This window comes from Dryas octopetala, chromosome 5 (genome assembly GCF_963921425.1).
Source record: "Dryas octopetala chromosome 5, drDryOcto1.1, whole genome shotgun sequence".
Classification (NCBI taxonomy): domain Eukaryota; kingdom Viridiplantae; phylum Streptophyta; class Magnoliopsida; order Rosales; family Rosaceae; genus Dryas; species Dryas octopetala.
This window is the reverse complement of record NC_141370.1, coordinates 8,944,827-8,963,230: the sequence shown is the minus strand read 5'-3', so window position 1 is coordinate 8,963,230 and position 18,404 is coordinate 8,944,827. Positions and strand designations below refer to the sequence as shown.

The following is an 18,404-nucleotide window of genomic DNA, read 5'->3' as shown; positions in this document are numbered from 1 at the left end:
AGAACATAAATTAAAAAAAATAAATAAATAATTGTTAATAGGATTTCCAAATTCAGAAATCAAGAAACGATTAGGCAGTGAGTTTGTGAGAGCAAATAAGAACAGAGCAAGATATCGATTTTGAAGAGAATAGAAGATAACATATAAAACCCCACAAAGTTATATGTGTATAAGAACAGAGCAAATAAGAAACGATTAGGCAATGGGTTTTTGAGAGCAAATAAGAACAGAGCAAGAAAGATTAATGATAAAATATAAGAGATACCTGGGTTCTTCGGCTTCTAGAGTGTAGAACCCGTCAAAAAAAAAGAAGAAGAGAAGAAGAGCTAAAGGGAGAATAACTGCGCAGTCTGCGCGCCTTGGGTTGAAGAGATGGCGCGTACGTAATACAGGATATATATATATGGCTTTACTTGTAAATTGTTCTAATTGATAAGGACAATTTAGGCATTTCAAAAGTTTCATTAAACCAAATAACCGGTTTCTCCCTGATTATTTCCAACGTAAATTATGAAAGCATCCTTGGGCAACTTTTTAAAATCTCTGCCAATGGGGTGGAATTTTGAAAAAAAGCTGATGTTCATTTCTTAACCAAACGGGCCTCCAGTTCAAAATTGTCAAAATAAGTGATTTTTAGTCTAAAAACACAATACCAAATGGGGCCTAACCGCTTGTAGAGTATATGGCCAAAATCTCAATAGTTTAGGTACATGGCCAAAATCATCATTGAATCACAAATAATGGTTGTTACTATTGAATTTATAGGGTGGATGAGACTCCATAAGATTAAATTTTGTGTTTCATATTGATTTATTAATTTTATTTATGTACCCTTCCTCCTTTTTTTTTTTTCAATAATTGTTGTCCATATTCAAAACATTCTCTCACCAAAAGGAGACCTACCGCCTTCCACTAGACCAAATGGTCATCGGCATGTATCCTTCCTCATTAACTCATTGTTTTTGTCCAAATGAATTATCTATGTATATATATATAAAGCTGGAAGATTACTTAACCTTCGAAAACCCCAATAGTGTCCTTTGCCAACTAAAATTCTAAAAGAATTAATTAACAAGTGATAAACCATCAAAAGACTAATATATTGAATTAAAAATTTTAAAATAAAATATAAACTAATAGCAACAAAAAGTGTAATTCAATAGAAAAGAAAAATATTTTCTTAAAAGAACAAATAAATTTTGAAATCAAAATCCTAAAATGTTTTGGAAGAACTTAAGAATTACAAAAACATAAGTAGAAATCTCTTAGGAAAATAATTTATGAACACAAGTGAATGCATGTTTTCTATAAAAAGAAAAGAACAAACAGTACTCGAGTAAAAATCAATCTAGATCAGTGCCAAAAGAAAAATCAATCTAGATCATGTCATTATTATGGACTAGGCTGGATCATATACGTACAGGATGCTTTTTACAAAGAAGAGTAAAATTGTCTACATAATTATATTCAAATACTGCGGAGATTGGCTGCATGTGCCCACCACAGAAAAGAGTGATAAAAAAAGCTAATAAAAAAGCTTATCAACTCTTTTCTTTGGTAACTAAATTCCAATGAACCAAAAAAAAACACCAAAAGAATGTGACTGGCAGGCCTCCTACACTAGAACAATAGATATATAGAACCTTCATGGCCGTTTATTAGTGTTGAGATCAAGCGCAGAAAAGTTGTTCTCTACTCACCACCAAAACCATATTCTTCTGTCCATCTCTTCGTTCTTCTTGTTGCATGTTCACGTTTTCCCGAGAGCAAAAACCCACAACTCCAGAGATGGAGAGAGCGAAATTACACTATTACCCAAGAAATAATGAAATATTACACTCCATGTCCCAGCTCAATATTCCCTTCATCATCAGATGGGGTGCACTCCTTTTTGTCTCCCTATCAACTGCTTGGCTTCTCCTTGTCCTCTGTTGGCTTATTCTAGTCACCTTCTGGTTCCCACCCACACCCAAAAACGACGTCGTACAAGAACAACAACAACACCACGCTATAGTACTCCCCATGCCACTTGATCATAAATCCCAAATCAACAACAACATTACCCCTACCGCAAAATCACCATTCACAGTCCCCACGTGCGACCCAAGCATGTCAGTCTACGTGTACACTCTGCCACCGCAATTCAACCTTGGACTCCTCGACCAGTGCAACAACCTAAGCATGCGCATCAACATGTGTCCCCACGTGGCGAATTCTGGACTCGGCCAGCCGCTACATCCCAACGCCACCAGCTGGTTCTACACCAACCAGTTCACGGCGGAGATCATCTTCCACGCTCGTCTGTCCAACCACCCCTGCCGCACGTGGGACCCCGCACGTGCCTCCCTCTTCTACGTCCCCTTCTACGCCGGCTTGTACTCTTTCAATACGTACTACCAAGCCAACGCCACAGCTCGCAACCAGCTCGCAGTCGGCATGGCTGAGTATGTTCGGGCCCAGCCTACGTGGCAGAGGCACAAGGGTAGGGACCACTTTATGGCCCTGGGGACCGTCGTATGGGATTTCATGGGACTTTTAAACAATGACTCCTCCTCCGACGTTCACAGACCCAACGACCTCCTCAAACTACCCGCGTTGAAAAACATGTCGGTGCTGATCATAGAACGACATCCGTTGATGTCGTACCAGCATGGCATACCCTACCCCTCCTATTTTCACCCCTCCATGTGGCAGGAGATGGTGACGTGGCAGAGCAAGATGAGGCGACTGAAGCGACCCCACTTGTTTTGTTTCGTTGGTGCACCCAGAAAAAATAAAGTGGTTATCAGGAACGAGTTGAAAAGGCAATGCGGTGAGTCGACTCGTTGCGTGCTTTTAAATTGTGCCGAGTCTAAAGGGAAAGGGAAGTGCTTCCGGCCTAGAGAGGTGATGAGGGTGATGACTCGGTCCCAGTTTTGCTTACAAGCACCCGGTGACTCGGCCACTCGGCTGTCAACGTTTGACTCGGTGCTTGCGGGTTGCATACCGGTTTTCGTTTCGCCCCACACGGCTTACACTCAGTATGCATGGTATTTACCTGAGGATAGAAGCACGTACTCGGTGTACATGGATGAGAAAAGCAATGCAAGTAAAAGAATAGAAGAGGAGCTGATGAAGATTTCGAGCGCAAAGGTTAAGATGATGCGTAAAAAGCTTATAGATTTGATCCCAAGTCTCACTTATGCCCACCCCAATGCAACCAATTTTGGGTTTCGGGATGCTGTCGATGTTGCACTTGTATCATTGGCCAACCTAGTCAAAAAAATAATAATTAATTAATTAATTAATTAATTAATCCGATACCAAATACACCACACATATAGTTGTAATTTAAATGTGATAAAGAGTTAAAAGCAAACTAGGGTGTGGTGGGAAAAAGTCATTGGTTGATTTATAATAATATGTAGCACAGTAGTTTTAATTTTTAAATTTAATAAAATACACTAGGAGTTTATATGTAGAGGAAGTTTTAAGTAAGGATATCCTCATTTACAATAAAAATTCTTATTGTACTAATTAACGTACATATGGGTTATTTTTAATTTATTTAGTCATTTTATTGCCATCATTATTTCAATTTTATGTGATGGACTGTATTTGTCTGCACAATTTAGTCATAAATAATATATATATATAAACTTCAAGTGGGCGGATGTGCACACTTGAGTAAGCATTCAAACAATCTTCAAGTATACGTTTTAATGTGTGCATTTAAAGCGGCGTGTATATGTATATATTGGACAATTGGAGAATTATCTAACAAGACTATCATCATTTTAAGACTAATTAAATGCCAAAATTCCTAAAGGCCCATGCTTTTTAATTAGGAAAATTTTTAACTAAAGGACTTCAACTATATCTCATGTCTCTGTTTAGGATATGAATTTCACTTTGTGTCAAGGAATGAAACTTTCATTTTGTGTCAATTAAGGATTCTGTTTTTTTCAGTTTTATCTCATCTTTGGCCCGACATTGAACTCATCAAACCTTCACCAAATTCAACAAACTTATACTGTGTTTAAATCTATGCATCTCCTCTTTACAACCATATAAAAATCACCCAAATCTGGCCTTTACAACTCCATATAATCGGCCCCAAAGTAAAGTTCCCAAAATTGTCTAATTTTCCAGATATTTTCTCAAAGGTCCGATGAGAAGATGTGAACTGTTGATCGATCTGAAAAGAAATGTGGTCTATCATATGCTGTACACCACCACATGTGCCTCTATTTCATCTTACAAAACCAGATAAAACTGATTCTTAATTACACACTTGCAACACTAGTTCAAGGAAACAAGGGTATTCTGGTCTAGTTTCCTTGGCGGATCACAAAATTGGTGGGAGCAAAAACACTACCAGTTCATAAGCAGTAATATTTAATTGCCCTTTCAAGCTACCAGCCAGCCTGTTATGACGGTACTATGTTTTGTTTAATGTGTTTATGATGATGTCTTTGTATTGAATAAAATTGATACTACAAACTACAAAGACGACAATGTCATTCATTCTTCTTCCAATTATTCCCCAATCAATGACTGTAAGACACGTTGTACAACATGGTCCACGAACCAACTCTCTTTTTTCTAAAAAAAAAAGTAAATAAACAAAATATATCCCGTTTCCATTCTCCATTTTTCTTTAGCTCGACAAGTTATACTTGTCGCTACACGTTTCATTGTGTTTAACTGCTCTAACAAGATTAAGACACCTGGACGTATGCATGTGCTTTCAAGTCGTCCCCTTCGAGAGCAAATTTGCTCACCACCTTAATTTGGCGGTGAGCATTACCTCCCATCTCAACAATTGTCATCTGTATTCTAATTAATCATAGTTAACCACACACAATAAATGCATTCAAATATTTAAAATGATAGAAAGAGAAAATTATTAAATAATAAAAATTCTTATTTTATTTCCAAAAACTTATTTTAATTTAAGAATAAAAGAAAGAAAAAATAGAAAACCATCAGCCCCAATTTCTCATACGCAACCCCACCCCTCCGGCCCCAGAATTTTTTATTATTTAGTAATTTTATCTCTCTATCATTTTAAATATTTGAATGCATTTATTGTTTGTGGTTAAGTTGTTAACTATGGTTTATTTATAATTCATATGTCAATTGGTGAGATGGGTGGTAATGCTCACCACCAAATTAAGGTGGTGAATTTGCTCTCGTCCCCTTCTGTCTCATTCAAGACTTCAAGTTGGTGGGTTTTAAATGTTTAATTTATTGGCTTGGTAACCTTTGTTGTGCCCACTCCTTAAGTTCTTATATTGCCTCACAGAAAAATTAATACTTTTATTGCCACAGGACAAAATTGCCCTTACACATCAAAACATTTTTATTTTCCATTCAGATATAAAATGTTTTATAACTATCAAAATTTCAAAATGCTCAAAAGTTTGTTGGGTTGTTCATAATAATTTGTTTTCGTTAGATGTTTTTTAACTTTAAGCATAAAATTTTGTTGGTTTTCTAAGTTTGCGTTCAATGCTTGCTTAAATTTGAAACTTGCTCAACCACTAGTTAGTTGATCGATCACAAGTACAAATAGTTTTAAAAATCAAAGTCTACAAAGGTTTTGCTAACAAAATTGAATGTTTAATTTATAAAAACAAATTTACAAGGTAAGTACTCTCTAGTTAATGGAAGTCAATTTAGTGACGAAAATATAACATGTGTTATACAAAATAATTTATTCTAATGAAAATTATGCCACTGACTGCGAATGTATGAAGGCCAAAATTGTCTATATAAATATTGAACAGTGCCAAAATTTGCTGTGTACGCAACAAAAACACTTGTGTCTGGCCTCAAATAGTGCTAAGATTGTTGGTGTAAAACAAAAAATGTGAGTGGCCTCCTATAGTAGAACAATATATAGAACCTTCATGCATGTGATGATCGATCACTGGCAGAGAAGTTGTTCTGTATCACACAGTCGATCACCACCAAAACCATATTCTTGTTAATTTCTCTTATTATTGTTGTTGTTCTTCATTTTTTCCCCAAATCAAACACCTCCAACAATGGGGGAAGTTGAGAGAGACAAGGCAATCTATAAGTACCCAAAAAACAAAGCAATATTTCACTTCATCAGGTGCGGTGCTCTCCTTTTTGTCTTCCTATCAGTTGCTTGGCTTCTTTACGACGTCGTCCAACAACAACGCCACCACATGATCATCGGCAACTTTACCGTCGCCAAATCAGCATTCCCAGTAGGCCCCACGTGCGACGACCCAAGCCTGTCGGTCTACGTGCACACTCTGCCGTCGCAATTCAACCTCGGACTCCTCGACCAGTGCAACAAGCTAAGGATGCACATGAACATGTGTGCTGAAGTGGCAAATTCTGGACTCGGCCAACCACTGATTATTCCCAACGATTCCTCCACAAGCTGGTTCGCCACCAACCAGTTCACGGCAGAGATCATCTTCCACGCACGTGTGTTGAACCACCCTTGTCGCACCTGGGACCCCGCACGTGCCAACCTTTTCTACGTCCCCTTCTACGGCGGCTTTTACTCGTTGAAGACATTCAAGGAACCTAACGCCACGGCTCGCAACGAGCTCGCGGTTGGCTTGGCTGACTACATTCAGGCCCAGCCTACGTGGCAGAAGTACAATGGTAGGGACCACTTTATGACCCTGGGGACAGTCGTATGGAATTTCATGGGGAACTATATTAATGTCTCGTACGACAACGGAGCCAACTCCCTCCTAACACTACCCGCTATGAAAAACATGTCGGCGCTGATTATCGAGACACATCCACCCCTGTCGAACCAGCACGGTATACCCTACCCTTCCTACTTCCACCCCTCCACGTGGCAGGAGATGGTGACGTGGCAGAACAAGATGAGGCGATTGGAGCGACCCCACTTGTTTTCTTTCGTTGGTGCGCCTAGAAATTACGAGGGGAATATTCGGAACGAGTTGATAAGGCAATGCAGCGAGTCGACTCTTTGCTTCCTCTTAAACTGCGCTGGGAGTGGGAAAGCCAAGTGCTGGCAGGCCAGTGAGGTGGTGAGGGTGATGACGGAGTCCGTGTTCTGCTTACAACCGCCCGGTGACACGGCGACTCGGCGGTCAACGTTTGACTCGGTGCTTGCCGGTTGCATTCCGGTTTTCTTTTCTCCCCACACGGCATACACTCAGTATGCGTGGTTTTTGCCTGAGGATGTAAGCACATACTCTGTGTATTTAGATCAGAAAAGCATTATTAATGTGAGTAAACGAATAGAAAATGAGCTGATGAAGATTCCGAGCGACAAGGTTGAGATGATGCGTGAAAACATTATAGATTTGATCCCAAGTCTCACTTATGCACACCCCAATGCGACTAATTTGGGGTTTAAGGATGCTGTCGACGTTGCACTTGTATCGTTGGTCAACCTCGTCAACAAACTAAATTAGTTAATTAATTGGACATTGGAATTTCGAGTAATAAAAATGGATTCTCTTGTTCATACGTTTTTCAATTATTTACAACGTATGCCATTATACCTAACAACCACTAAATGGACATTAAACTCATTATTTCAGAATGTGTAATATGAGCCACTATTTTATAAGAGCCATTAGATAATTAATCCAATGGTGCATATTTTTATGGCTAATGTTCACTTTTAGCCCATGTAATTTGAGCTAGGTTCCACTTTGGTTATGTAATTTCAATTGTTATAATTTTGAGATTACACTTTACAAATCATTACAATTCAAGGATATGTTAGCATTTTTGTCCATCATGATTTGTAAAGTACATAGAGAAAATCATTTATGAATTACTAACGACTTGTAGAGTACATGGCTAAAATCTCAATAGTTTTGGTACATGGCCAAAATCATCATTGAATCACAAATAATGGTTGTTACTATTGAATTTATAGGATGGATGAGATTCCATAAGATTAAATTTTGTGTTTCATATTGATTTATTAATTTTATTTATGTACCCTTCCTCTTTTTTTTTTTTTTTTTTTTTTTATCAACAATTGTTGTCCATGAGTTTTGAATTCAGAACATTCTCTCACAAAAAGGAGACCGACCGCCTTCCACTGGACCAAATGGTCATCGGCATGTATCCTTCCTCATTAACTCATTGTTTTTGTCCAAATGAATTATCTATGTATATATATAAAGCTGGAAGATTACTTAAGAATAATGCTATACTTACCACATTTTTATACCACATTTTTATACCATCTGACGTGTCATTACTTTATTGGACAAAGTTTTTCTTTTCCTTTTTGGGTTTTTCTTTTTATTTTTTAATATTCAATGTATGAATGCCATATAAGTTGCCACATAAGGTGGTATGAAATTATGGTATAAAAATGTGGTATATGTAGCACTACTGATTACTTAACCTTCAAAAACCCCAATAGTGTCCTTTGCCAACTAAAATTCTAAAAGAATTAATTAACAAGTGATAAAACATCAAAAGACTAATATATTGAATTAAAAATTTTAAAATAAAATATAAACTAATAGCAACAAAAAGTGTAATTTAATAGAAAATAAAAATATTTTCTTAAAAGAACAAGTAAATTTTGAAATCAAAATCCTAAAATGTTTTGGAAGAACTTAAGAATTACAAAAACATAAGTAGAAATCTGTTAGGAAAATAATTTATGAACACAAGTGAATGCATGTTTTCTTTAAAAAGAAAAGAACAAACAGTACTCGAGTAAAAATCAATCTAGATCAGTACCAAAAGAAAAATCAATCTAGATCATGTCATTATTATGGACTAGGCTGGATCATATACGTACAGGATGCTTTTTACAAAGAAGAGTAAAATTGTCTACATAATTATATTCAAATACTGCGGAGATTGGCTGCATGTGCCCACCACAGAAAAGAGTGATACAAAAAGCTAATAAAAAAGCTTATCAACTCTTTTCTTTGGTAACTAAATTCCAATGAACCAAAAAAAAACACCAAAAGAATGTGACTGGCAGGCCTCCTACACTAGAACAATAGATATATAGAACCTTCATGGCCGTTTATTAGTGTTGAGATCAAGCGCAGAAAAGTTGTTCTCTACTCACCACCAAAACCATATTCTTCTGTTGATCTCTTCGATCTTCTTGTTGCATGTTCACGTTTTCCCGAGAGCAAAAACCCACAACTCCAGAGATGGAGAGAGCGAAACTACACTATTACCCAAGAAATAATGAAATATTACACTCCATGTCCCAGCTCAATATTCCCTTCATCATCAGATGGGGTGCACTCCTTTTTGTCTCCCTATCAACTGCTTGGCTTCTCCTTGTCCTCTGTTGGCTTATTCTAGTCACCTTCTGGTTCCCACCCACACCCAAAAACGACGTCGTACAAGAACAACAACAACACCACGCTATAGTACTCCCCATGCCACTTGATCATAAATCCCAAATCAACAACAACATTACCCCTACCGCAAAATCACCATTCACAGTCCCCACGTGCGACCCAAGCATGTCAGTCTACGTGTACACTCTGCCACCGCAATTCAACCTCGGACTCCTCGACCAGTGCAACAACCTAAGCATGCGCATCAACATGTGTCCCCACATGGCGAATTCTGGACTCGGCCAGCCGCTACATCCCAACGCCACCAGCTGGTTCTACACCAACCAGTTCACGGCGGAGATCATCTTCCACGCTCGTCTGTCCAACCACCCCTGCCGCACGTGGGACCCCGCACGTGCCTCCCTCTTCTACGTCCCCTTCTACGCCGGCTTGTACTCTTTCAAAACGTACTACCAAGCCAACGCCACAGCTCGCAACCAGCTCGCAGTCCGCATGGCTGAGTATGTTCGGGCCCAGCCTACGTGGCAGAGGCACAATGGTAGGGACCACTTTATGGCCCTGGGGACTGTCGTATGGGATTTCATGGGACTTTTAAACAATGACTCCTCCTCCGACGTTCACAGACCCAACGACCTCCTCAAACTACCCGCGTTGAAAAACATGTCGGTGCTGATCATAGAACGACATCCGTTGATGTCGTACCAGCATGGCATACCCTACCCCTCCTATTTTCACCCCTCCACGTGGCAGGAAATGGTGACGTGGCAGAGCAAGATGAGGCGACTGAAGCGACCCCACTTGTTTTGTTTCGTTGGTGCACCCAGAAAGAATAGAGTGGTTATCAGGAACGAGTTGAAAAGGCAATGCGGTGAGTCGACTCGTTGCGTGCTTTTAAATTGTGCCGAGTCTAAAGGGAAAGGGAAGTGCTTCCGGCCTAGAGAGGTGATGAGGGTGATGACTCGGTCCCAGTTTTGCTTACAAGCACCCGGTGACTCGGCCACTCGGCGGTCAACGTTTGACTCGGTGCTTGCGGGTTGCATACCGGTTTTCGTTTCGCCCCACACGGCTTACACTCAGTATGCATGGTATTTACCTGAGGATAGAAGCACGTACTCGGTGTACATAGATGAGAAAAGCAATGCAAGTAAAAGAATAGAAGAGGAGCTGATGAAGATTTCGAGCGCAAAGGTTAAGATGATGCGTAAAAAGCTTATAGATTTGATCCCAAGTCTCACTTATGCCCACCCCAATGCAACCAATTTTGGGTTTCGGGATGCTGTCGATGTTGCACTTGTATCATTGGCCAACCTAGTCAAAAAAATATTAATTAATTAATTAATCCGATACCAAATACACCACACATATAGTTGTAATTTAAATGTGATAAAGAGTTAAAAGCAAACTAGGGTGTGGTGGGAAAAAAGTCATTGGTTGATTTATGATAATATGTACCACAGTAGTTTTAATTTTTAAATTTAATAAAATACACTAGGAGTTTATATGTAGAGGAAGTTTTAAGTAAGGATATCCTCATTTACAATAAAAATTCTTATTGTACTAATTAACGTACATATGGGTTTTTTTCTTCTTAATTTTCATATTTATTTTTTCTTAAACAGAAGTTGGCTCATGAACAACTTCGTATTGCATGTGGTTGTGGGTAATTTTACAAATTGATCTGTTTTAAGAAAAATTTCTTGTAAATGGCATTTTTATTTACAATATATGGATAATTTTGGAAGAATGAATGTTTTACCAAACTAGCCTACAATTCAATTAATGATCAAAACTGTTTATGTTTTATAACATCATTTAAAGAAATTGAAATTTTTTTAGTCATTTTATTGCCATCATCATTTCAATTTTATCTGATAGACTATATTTGTCTGCACAATTTAGTCATAAATAATATATATATATAAACTTCAGATGCGCGTATGTGCACACTTGAGTAAGCATATATTCAAACAATCTTTCAAGTATACGTTTTAACGTGCGCATTTAAAGCGGCGTGTATATGTATATATTGGACTATTGGAGAATTATCTGACAAGACTATCATCATTTTAAGACTAATTAAATGCCAACATTCCTAAAGGCCCATGCTTTTTAATTAGGAAAAATTTTAACTAAAAGACTCCAACTATATCTCATATCTCTATTCAGGATATGAATTTCACTTTGTGTCAAGGAATGAAACTTTCATTTTGTGTCAATTAAGGACTCTGTTTTTTTCAGTTTTATCTCATCTTTGGCCCGACATTGAACTCATCAAACCTTCATCAAATTCAACAAATTAACTTATACTGGGTTTAAATCTATGCATCTCCTCTTTACAACCATATAAAAATCACCCAAATCTGGCTTTTACAACTCCATATAATCGGCCACAAAGTAGGGTTCCCAAAACTGTCTAATTTTCCAGATATTTTCTCAAAGGTCCGATTGGACAATTTCGGGTACCCTACTTTGGGACCGATTATCTAAAGTTGTAAATGTCCAATTTGAGTGATCTTTATATGGTTGTAAAGAGGAGATGCATAGCTTTAAACTAATTATAAGTTTGCTGAATTTGGTAGAGGTTTGATGGGTCCAATGTCGGGCCAAAGTTGAAATAACAAAAAAAAAAAACATGGTTCTTAATTGACACAAAATGAAAGTTTCAACCCTCAGTTGACACAAAGTGAAATTCATATCCTGAATAGAGATATGGGATATAATTGGAGTCCTTTAACTAAAATTTTTCCTTTTAATTATTTGGCTTTAGCTAGGGTGGAATATTGTTTGGACAGATTTCAACCAAAAAAAAAAATAGAATCTAGATAGGACAGAGTTTGGGCTGAGCTTGGGTCAAGCCTACTCTTAGCAGAAACAAACTGGCCCAAGTTTGGCCATAAATATAATATTGGGCCATTCGGCGATCAGCCTGGCCCTATGATTGGCGGATCACATAATTGGTGGGAGCAAAAACACTACCAGTTCATAAGCAGTAATATTTAATTGCCCACCAGCCAGCCTGTTATGACGGTACTATGTTTTGTTTAATGTGTTTATGATGATGTCTTTGTATTGAATAAAATTGATACTACAAACTACAAAGACGACAATGTCATTCATTCTTCTTCCAATTATTCCAATCAATGACTGTAAGACACGTTGTACAACATGTTCCACGAACTAACTCTCTTTTTTCTAAAAAAAAAGTAAATAAACAAAGTATATCCCGTTTCCATTCTCCATTTTTCTTTAGCTCGACAAGTTATACTTATCGCTACACGTTTTATTGTGTTTAACTGCTCTAACAAGATTAAGACGTATGCATGTGCTTTCAAGTCGTCCCCTTCTAGAGCAAATTTGCTCACCACCTTAATTTGGTGGTGAGCATTACCTCCCATCTCAACAATTGCCATCTGTACTCTAATTAACCATAGTTAACCACACACAATAAATGCATTCAAATATTTAAAATGATAGAAAGAGAAAATTATTAAATAATAAAAATTCTTATCTTATTTCCAAAAACTTATTTTAATTTAAGAATAAAAGAAAGAAAAAATAGAAAACCATCAGCCCCAATTTCCCATACGCAACCCCACCCCTCCGGCCCTCCCCCTCCATCTTTTCCAGCGACCATCATGTTTGAACTCCGGCGACTCCTCTGCCCGACACCGGTTGGTCATCACTCTCCCAACCCCGGCCGGCCACCACTCTTCCTTCCTCACCTTTTCACTCCTCTGTTGTTTCTTTTTCTCCTCATCTCTCTCTTTTTATTTTTTCTTTTGAAGTGAAGGTCGTGATTCGAATGAGAGAAATCAAATATGAAGTGGGTTTATCAAATCTAAAGTGTTGTTTCTTTTTCTCATCCTCTTTGATATTCGTTCACCATTTCTTTTATATTTGGTTTTATTTTTCTCTTCTTTCTCTTCTTTTTCTGTTTGGATTTAGAGAACGATTCAATTTCTGTTTGGATGGAGAAATTAAAGAGAGTGGAGGAGAGAGTGATGACCAGCCAGCGTCGGGCGGAGGAGTCACCGGAGTTGAGGCATAATGGTTGCTGGAAAAGATGGAGGGGAAGGGGAGGGTTGCTGCGTATGGGAAATGGAGGCTGATGGTTTTCTATTTCTTTTTGTTTTATTCTTAAATTAAAATAAGTTTTTTGAAAGAAGATAAGAATTTTTTATTATTTAGTAATTTTATCTCTCTATCATTTTAAATATTTGAATGCATTTATTGTGTGTGGTTAAGTTGATTAACTATGGTTTATTTATAATACACGTGTCAATTGGTGAGATGGGTGGTAATGTTCATCACCAAATTAAGGTAGTGAGTAAATTTGCTCTCGTCCCCTTCTGTATCATTCAAGACTTCAAGTTGGTGGGTTTTAAATTTTTAATTCAGTAATGCTACAGTTACCACATTTTTTATATCACAATTTTATATCATCTTACATGACATTTATACATTGGACACTAAAAATTAAAAAATAAAACCTAAAAAAAAAAAAAAAAATCTTTCCAGTAAAATAATGATACATCAAGTGAGATATAAATATGAAAAAAAAAAAATGTGGGACAACTAACATTATTGTTTTTCATTTATTGGCTTGGTAACCTTTGTTGTGCCCACTCCTTAAGTTCTTATATTGCCTCACAGAAAAATTAATACTTTTATTGCCACAGGACAAAATTGCCCTTACACATCAAAACATTTTTATTTTCCATTCAGATATAAAATGTTTTATAACTATCAGCTTTTCAAAATGCTCAAAAGTTTGTTGGGTTGTTCATAATAATTTGTTTTCGTTAGATGTTTTTTAACTTTAAGCATAAAATTTTGTTGGTTTTCTATTTGCGCTCAATGCTTGCTTAAATTTGAAACTTGCTCAACCACTAGTTAGTTGATCGATCACAAGCACAAATAGTTTTAAAAATCAAAGTCTACAAAGGTTTTGCTAACAAAATTGAATGTTTAATTTATAAAAACAAATTTACAAGGTAAGTACTCTCTAGTTAGTGAAAGTCAATCTAGTGAGAAAAATACACCATTATGCAACTGACTACGAGTCTACCAAGGCCAAAATTGTGTATATAAATATTGAACAGTGCCCAAATTTGCGGTGTACGCAACAAAAACACTTGTGTCTGGCCTCTTTACAAATAGAACAATATATACAAGTTTCATGTCCGTCGTCCCCACTTGACCATTCTTTGTAATTTCTTGATTAATTTCTCACCAAGTTTGCTGACTACTTCTCCAGTTGGAGACCATTAAAGCCATCACACAGTTCTTATGCTTCTTTTCTTTAAGAAAGAGCACCAAAGAAATTAAGTCTTCTCTCTCTCTCTCTCTCCCTCTTTCTATCACTCCTGCACTGCATTCAAGTCTCTCTCATCAGTCACTCACACCAAGTCACCAATTATTGATCTTCTTCTTCTCCATGTTTTCTCGAAAGCAAACATCTCCCAGTAATAGTGAAGAGCCATGGACGGAGAAAGAGAAACTATACCATTACTCGAAAAACAAAGAAACCCAGTTGATGATCACCCTCTTCAACAATCCCCATCTCAGGTTCGGTGCCTTCGTTTTTGTCTTTCTATCTGCTTGGCTGCTTCTTCTCCTCTTTTGGTTCCCACCCACAACCATAACCAAACCCACAACCAATGTTGATGTTCATCTTCTCCAACAACCCCAACATACCACCACAAAATCCCCATTCATAGTTCCCACGTGCGACGACCCAACAAGCGTGTCAGTCTACGTATACCCCTTGCCGCCCCAATTCAACCTCGGACTCCTTACCCACTGCCACAACCTTAACGTCTACACCAACATGTGTCCCCACGTCGCCAATCACGGCCTCGGCCAGCCACTCTCCACCGCCTCCTGGTTCGCCACCCACCAGTTCATCGCCGAGATGATCTTCCACGCGCGCGTCGAGAATCACCCCTGCCGCACGTGGGACCCCGCACGTGCCTCCCTCTTCTACGTCCCCTTCTACGGCGGCCTCCACGCTTCCAGCATGTTCCACGAGCCCAACGTAACCGCCCGCGACAAGCTGGCCGTTGACTTGGTTGACTTCATTCAGGCACAGCCTTGGTGGCAGAGGCGCAACGGTAAGGACCACTTTATGGCCCTGGGGAGGACCGCATGGGATTTCATGAGGACCCCCGGTGGGCCCGACTTCGGCGCCAATACCCTCCTCAACTTACCCGCTGTCAAAAACATGTCGGTGCTCACCGTAGAGAGACACCCTTGGCAAGGCTCCAACCAGCACGGCATTCCCTACCCTTCCTATTTCCACCCATCCACGTGGCAGGAGATGCTGACGTGGCAGAACGAGGTTCGCAGGATGGAGCGACCTTACTTGTTCTCCTTCATCGGTGGGCCCAGGAAGGGGCTGGAGAAGGCGGCGATTCGGAACGAGTTGATAAAGCAATGCGGCGAGTCGAGTCGGTGCATGCTCTTGAATTGTGGGTCCCACGGGGCGAGCAAGTGCCACGAGCCGAGCGAGGTGCTGCGAGTAATGAGGGAGTCCGTGTTTTGCTTACAGGCACCGGGCGACTCGTTCACTCGGCGGTCGACGTTCGACTCGGTGCTGGCGGGTTGCGTACCGGTTTTCTTTTCGCCCCACACGGCTTACACTCAGTACGCGTGGTTTTTACCTGAAAATAGAAGCGCGTACTCGGTGTTCATAGACGAGAAAAGCGAGGCGAGTAAGAGAATCGAAGAGGAGCTCCTCAAGATTCCGAGCGACAAGGTCCAGATGATGCGGGAGAAGCTTATTGGTTTGATCCCGAGTCTCACTTACGCGCACCCAAATGCAACTGATATTGGCTTTGGGGACGCTGTCCACGTGGCGCTTGTATCATTAGCCAACCATGTCAACAAATTGAATAATTAATAAGTTAATTAAATATTTGGCAGGTGGATTGTACTGAGAATAATTGATTAATTGCTGTGGGACTTTGGACAAGTGACACGTACGTTCACCATCTTCAGCCTGCCGACAGTCCGCACCTATTTAGTGCTTTTTGGGTTATTCCTTATTGTAAAGAATAATCATATTTATACCTTTTTCGAGATTAAAGAATTGTAATATTTCATTGATTAATAGCCAGGGGAAAAGTTACACACTGTTTGCCAACAATCACAATTTCCCAGTCGTCCCTCTTTTTTTTTTTTTCTTTTTCTTTTTTTCTTTCTTTCTTTCTGTTTTTCACTGCTTTTTTATGTTTTGGTTGATTAGGGGCAATTTAAAAAGATGAAGAAATATAAGCCCTCAATTATATAATAGAAAGAAAATATTTTTGGAAAGTTATAACTATCTATTACAAATTATTGACCAAAAAATTATTGGGTTAGATGTTCCACTTTCTTGAAGATATATAAGCATATACCATCCACATATTAGGCTAGACGGTCATCTTTCACCTCATTCAAAAAATTGCCAATAATTTTGGCTCAAGTGATGCTACATGTGAGAGAGTGTATTTTAAAAGAACCCCCACATTAAGAAAATAAAGCCTTACATAAAATATAAAATAGAAGGGTGTGTTTGGTATCATTTTGCAAAAATAATTTTTCGTTTTACAAATTCAAAAACCCCATAAAACATGTTTGATAGGATCAATTTTGAAAACACGAAGAATAAGTTTTAAAATACAACTCGGGGATTATGTGTAAATTTCGAAAATGAGTTTAGCTCATTTTTACTGTTTTGGGAAAATAGGGAAGCGAATGAGAAACACGGAATTCACTTGTTTAATGCTCTAGACTCCCTCTAGATCGGTAGATCGACTCTCACTGTATCCAATTTCTTTATTTGGTGGAGCTACAGAGACGGTGTTACTTTAGTTGAGAAAGCACCAGTAGAGAAAGAGAAAGACATAGCTACAGCACCGCAAGCCTCAACCTATAAGGCGATTCTTTGCTAGATATTGACTTTTTCTAAATCAATTGTGAAAACATAGAGAAAAAGGAAGCAATTTGTTCAATTTGAGTGTAAATCAAAATTTGGGTTAGAAACAACCTGTATGAAAATAGTTTTATGAAAATAGTTTAATAAAACGTTACCAAATAACCCTTAAGAAATTAAACCTCACCACTTATTACCGATTAATTAATTTTGAGTTATATACTCTAATTTGCCTACTTACATTCTTCTACTTTTTTGCATGGTTGCCAACATAATCTTCTTGCTTTAGAAATTCATTTAAGAAAGCTGAAATTTTCACAACCAATATGTGGTGTATTTTCCATATATACCCTCTTTGAGCTGGCTATTGACAATGTAAACAAACTGTTTTCAATGGCCACGAGCTTGCCAATTCTTCATAATGGAACCAGTCTAGCTTGCCTTGTGCTTTCTCAATCCCCACTTCGTTCAATTTTATTTTATTCATCCATTTAACACCAAGAGGCTTCTTGAATGACTTTAGGAAGCACCATCAGTTTTCAAGTTTCATTTCTTTCAATGTCATGTTCTGTTAAGCTTCTTCAAAGTTTATTTGTTCTGCATCGTCAAAGAATGAAAAATTGGACGGCTCATCCTTAATTTGTGCCCCTGCTAGAAATTAATTACTGTTTTCTCAAGAAAAAGCAAAAATTTTTTTTTTTTTAATCTGTGGTAACATATATGATTGAGAATTTGAGATTAAATGTATTTTTAAATGAACCACTAATTAGTAATTCCATGCATGAATTCTTATAAAAATTTGCGGCAGTTGTAATGTAACATGCATGTCACGCTATCCGATAAGTATTGCCCGAATTGAATTGTGTTAAATATACAATTTGTAAGTTAAGGTTTTTCATGTGACAACAAATGAAGGTATTTTACTATAACTAGTGTAATAATATTATACTAGAACCGAGAAGAAAATAATACAATATTAACAGTAATATTGTAAAGATACAAAAAAGGAATAAATTAAAACAGTACGTACGTGTGTAAAATAGAAATACAAGTACTGAAATTAAGTTTATTATATATGATTCCCTGGACAACATATATATATATATATATATGTTGATGAAAACTCAAAAGCATGCATCCAAGAGACAGCAGCAACACAAGGCCGCACAGCATCCCTTCCAAAAGCCATC

The 18,404-nt window shown here is 38.1% G+C and overlaps 4 pseudogenes; all 4 read left to right on the top strand.

The window, feature by feature from the left end:
- The first annotated feature begins 1,842 nt into the window (after positions 1-1,842).
- On the top strand, positions 1,843-3,279 carry LOC147284035 (putative xyloglucan galactosyltransferase GT17 pseudogene; annotated as a pseudogene).
- A 2,753-nt stretch (positions 3,280-6,032) lies between these two features.
- On the top strand, positions 6,033-7,418 carry LOC147284034 (putative xyloglucan galactosyltransferase GT17 pseudogene; annotated as a pseudogene).
- Positions 7,419-9,197: 1,779 nt separating this feature from the next.
- LOC147284033 (putative xyloglucan galactosyltransferase GT17 pseudogene) lies at positions 9,198-10,634 on the top strand (annotated as a pseudogene).
- Positions 10,635-14,416: 3,782 nt separating this feature from the next.
- LOC147284032 (putative xyloglucan galactosyltransferase GT17 pseudogene) lies at positions 14,417-16,446 on the top strand (annotated as a pseudogene).
- Positions 16,447-18,404: the final 1,958 nt, after the last annotated feature.